Source organism: Rousettus aegyptiacus, unplaced genomic scaffold, assembly GCF_014176215.1.
Source record: "Rousettus aegyptiacus isolate mRouAeg1 unplaced genomic scaffold, mRouAeg1.p scaffold_m13_p_2, whole genome shotgun sequence".
NCBI classification, from domain to species: domain Eukaryota; kingdom Metazoa; phylum Chordata; class Mammalia; order Chiroptera; family Pteropodidae; genus Rousettus; species Rousettus aegyptiacus.
In genome coordinates this window covers 83637923-83642504 of record NW_023416295.1, presented here as the reverse complement: position 1 = coordinate 83642504, position 4582 = coordinate 83637923, and positions in this window count along the sequence as shown.

Here is a 4582-nt window from a genome sequence, read left to right as displayed (position 1 = left end):
ACAGCCCCCGAGCTCATCTGGCCCTGCCCCTTGCCTGAGCATGGGTTGCTCTCCGGGCTCTGGCTCCCTTGCCCCCTCCAACAGGTTCAGGCCAGGCGGACAGTGCCCAGGAGATGTGCCCTCCTCCTCCCCAACCAGGTCGGAGGTTGATGTAAAAGAACTTTGACACAAAGAGTCACAGGTCTGAGGAACATAAATGTCTAATCACTATGTTGTACACCTGAAACTAATATAATATTGTATGTCAACTATAATTAAAAAAATAAATTAAAAAAAAAATCACAGATCCCAGGGCCAACAGTCAGCCTCTGTGTTTCTTTGGTCAGGTTATTCGCATGCTTGCATTTCAACTTCCCATCGACAAAGCAGGAGCTCTGAAATGCACGCCTAATTGCAGACATCATCCACATCTCTGGGAATAGCCAGCGTAAAGGGGGTTCATCCAAGTAACCAAGCCGGAGGAATCTGCCCATCAGAATGAACACATTTTTGTTTGGGGGGCTTTGTTTTACATATCAACATACTGCCAACCATGTGTAGAATTCAGAGCCAGTCTCTGCCTCAGGCCCATGGGTTCCTAGGTCAAATCAGGCTGAGGCATGCATGGGGACAAAGATTCATTGTGTCATATCTCATTGAATCCTTACCACAAATCTATCATTATTCCTGTTTTGCAGATGAGGAAACAGAGGTTCAGGGAGGTTCAGGAACGGGCCTAGTGTTCCTCGTGTGGAACTGGTGGAGCCACAGGCATCACCTGCAAGATGGGAATAACAGCCCAGAGGTGTATTCATTTGCTCAGGCCGCCATAACAAAGTACGACCGATGGCGTGCCTTCAACAACAGAAACGTATTGTCCCACAGTTCCGGAGGCTGGAAATCTGCGATAAAGGCATCAGCAGCATTGGCTCCTTCTGAGGCCTCTGGTTGCGGGTTGCTCCTCCCCGTGTTTTCCATGCCCTTCCTTCTGTGTGTGTCTGTGTCCTAACCTCCTCTTTTTATAAGGCCAGTCATATTAGATTAAGGCCCACCCATATGACCTCATATTACCTTAATTATTTCTTTAAAGACCCTACCTCCAAACACAGTCACAGTCTGAGGTGCTGAGATTAGAACTTCAGTATCAGCCCATAACAGAGGTGACAGAGCAGTGAGCGACCCGTGGTGGGCCATTCAGGGCAGGGATGGGTGTGGCCAGGTCTGAGAACCATGCATGAGGCTTTGCTGAGTACCTGCTGCATGTCAGGCTGCGGTGGGTGTGAGCTGGCCCTAGATGCCACTGTGTGAGCAGCACATGGTGAGAAAGAACAGCAGCATGAGGAGCAGCTGTTCCTAACAATCTGTGGAGCCATTCCAGAGAGCCGAGAGCGTGCAAGTGAGGCTAAGCACAGACTTCCCAGGCCCTCCTGGTGTCCTACGACCTCGTGGCGGCACCGCTCTCGGCCAGCCAAAGGAACCTGGGACCCTCTGCTTCTAATTTCTCCCCTGCGCCCTTCAGAGCACGTAACGTGGGTTCAACAAGAATCTCCTGAATGAGTGAATGGATAAATGCATGTTACAACTGATTCGATACTCCCGGTCTCCCCTCATTTCTTTCCTGCTGACACGTGATTAGAATTCTAGACTAGACCTGCCACCCACCAGTAAGGACAGGGCACTATGGGGGCGGGCTGCCACCAGAGTGTCAGATAGCTCACGGATTGATGGCAAAACTGCCAATACCCCGTTGACACTATGAATGGCTGGCTCTCTCTGCCTTGCAGTGGGAGTGGCAGCCATGGGATTTCAAGCACATCAGCAGATGCTCAAGAGGTGGGCATCCGAAATGTCCATGGGGACTAGCAATAGCAGGCCTGGAAGCAAGAAACATCAGGAGCTTCCAGATGAAAGGGTTTGTTAAATGCCGGATCAAGTCACCTGAAGGAGATCTCTCTGTGGGTTTTACCAACAGGCCTGATCCTTGGCTGTCTATCTCCACATAGGTGTGGTCTTGCCTAAGGCAGGAGGAAGAACCAGATGACCTCTTTTTGTCCCTTCCTTCCCTGGGATCTCAGGCAGACTTAACATCTGGGGAATGACAGTAGCTGAAAGATACCAATGGCCTGAAGCCAGCAATAACAGGGCAGCCCGGTCTGGGCAATCCACCTGGAGCTAACCAACTGGTAGAGTTGCAAATAGCAACAAGTCTGGCAGCTGCCAGGATTACCCACCTGACAGAACGAGAAGTGGATGGAACTGCTCAGCCTCGAAGGAAACAGCAGCACAGCGTGGGTGTCTGTCCACACAAGTGTCGCAGACACATGCACACAGAATGCAGTCATGCAAAGGTGGTGGGAAGGCGCTTGGGAGGTCTCTACCCTCAAAGTACAAAAAGCCTGATAAGAATCATGACTCCCAACCAAGAGTGGTATGTCTTTAGCTTTAGTTCTAAGGAACAAAGAGCTGGGAGACCCTCTGGGTTTCACAGTGAAAGCTGAGAAACTTGAAGATGGTCAAAATCACACCAAAGTCACCCTAACCCCGGCGGGTTTGCACTAAATGCTATGGTCCCCAGGCCTCTCTAAGGAACTTTTTTGTTGTAGCCACCTCTGAAACCAGATGGCTTTTTTAAGAAGCACTTTATCAATTACCCACTAACCTTCTCAGTCAATCGGCTCATCAAACCCATGCATTTTTTTGAGGGTGTACACTTGAGTTAAGAACACAGACGATATGGAAGAAATGATCCTTCCTTCAAAGAGCTTAGTGCTGGGAACATAAGAGGAATGCAAGAGAAACAATAATAGCCAGTGTGTAATAAAGGGCTAAAGGCAAACTGGGCCCTCAGCAGAGGTAGTTGCCTATGTGGGCTTGGCAATTAGGGCAGCTTGTGGAAGAGGTGGGGCATATGTGAGGCCTTAAGGAAGGCTTAGATTCAGAAGTGTTGGAGACTGAAGACACTATGGGCCAAATGACCCAGGAGTAAGGGTGTGGCAGAGCCACGGGGAGGAGAGGCCACTCAAGCAACTGCCGTGGGTCCCCAGTAGGACACAGACCTGGGGGCTGGGGGCATGCCTCTAAGACTATGGGGAGGAGCTGGGCTAGAAGTCCTGGTGAACTGGGAGCTATGGGGAGTTTCTGTACAGAGGAGGAACTTCCTGAAAGCATTTCTAAAAATGACTGTAGCAGACAGATCAGGCAACATGTGTCATTTCCCCGTCACAGAGTAGGCCTTCACTGGGTGTGCACGCCATTGACCTAGCTAGTGAAATTGATGAGGCACCTTTGACACTACCGACATCTGCACACAGTGTATTCCATAGCATCTCAGCACTGAGGACCCCAAACAGAAACCCTCAGAACCCCACACTCCTCAGCACATTCATAATACACACACACCCTCACATACACATGTTGAATGACAGGCACAAGACTATGTTAATTGACTTTGTTTTACTTAAAACCATGTATTTAAAATCTAAGCCTCTAAGTTAGCCTCTCAGAAAAATTTCTGTATCCATATTAATTGCCGAATGAGCTGATTCTTTCATACCTTCTTCCCACAATGCACAGGGGTTTAAACAATACAGGCTCAGGCTGATCTGGTTTTCTGTGGCTGACTCTGGTCTCTGGCCTACTCTGCATGCCTTCCATCATGTCTCCCCACTGCTCAGAAACCTTCCACGGCTCCCTGCTTGCTGCAGCCCCTCACCCCTGCCCCTCTGCCCATGTTTCTATCAGAGTCACTCATTCATTCCCATCCATTAGCTGCTGAGTCTTTGCTATGGGCCTGCGTGGTGCTTACATCTTGTCCAGGCAAACAGAAAATAAACATGAAAGTAATCAAATAAGCATTTGCAAGTTGTGACCAGTCAAGGAAATAAACAAGAGAGATAGAGCAAGAATAAGTTACTCTTCCTATGGAGGTGCCATTTGAGCTGAGACTCAAAGGATAAGAGAAGGTGTGGATGTGACATGTGAGGACATAAGGAACCCAGAGATGGGGAGCGGCATGGCAAATTCCCTGGGATAAAAGTGCTTGGTGCACTCACTGAACTAGGAGACAGCCAAGGGGGCTGGAACATGGTGATCAAGGTCCCAAAATGAAGTTATATGGGGCTTCAAGAACAGTGGTTGGACTTCTGCCCAGTCCGAAACCCTTTCCTTCCCCTACAGGCACTCATGGGTAATGGAATCTCTTGAAGCCTCCCCTTCCCCTTTCTCATTTGGTTGGCCGTCAAATCCTGGTGGTTCTACTGCACAATGTCTCCCAACTCTCTGCTCTCTTCTCTCCCCTCTGCCTTGGTTTGGGTCCTCACTATCACTCATTAAACCAGGTTGCAAGCCTGGCCATCTCTCCTCATTTCCAGCCCAGCTCCTTGCATGGGGGCCCCTGGGTGCCACCAGTCAGCTCCCTAAAACACACATCTAAACACACTGCTCCTGCCTTGAAACTCATGTCCAAGTTGGCAACTATCGAAGCTGGGTAATGGACACATAAATATTCTTCTACATGCTTGAAAGTTTCTCCAACAATCACCACAAACACAAAACAACAAAGCCCCTCCTCCTACCCAGGAGGTCTTATTCTCGAAGAAGGATA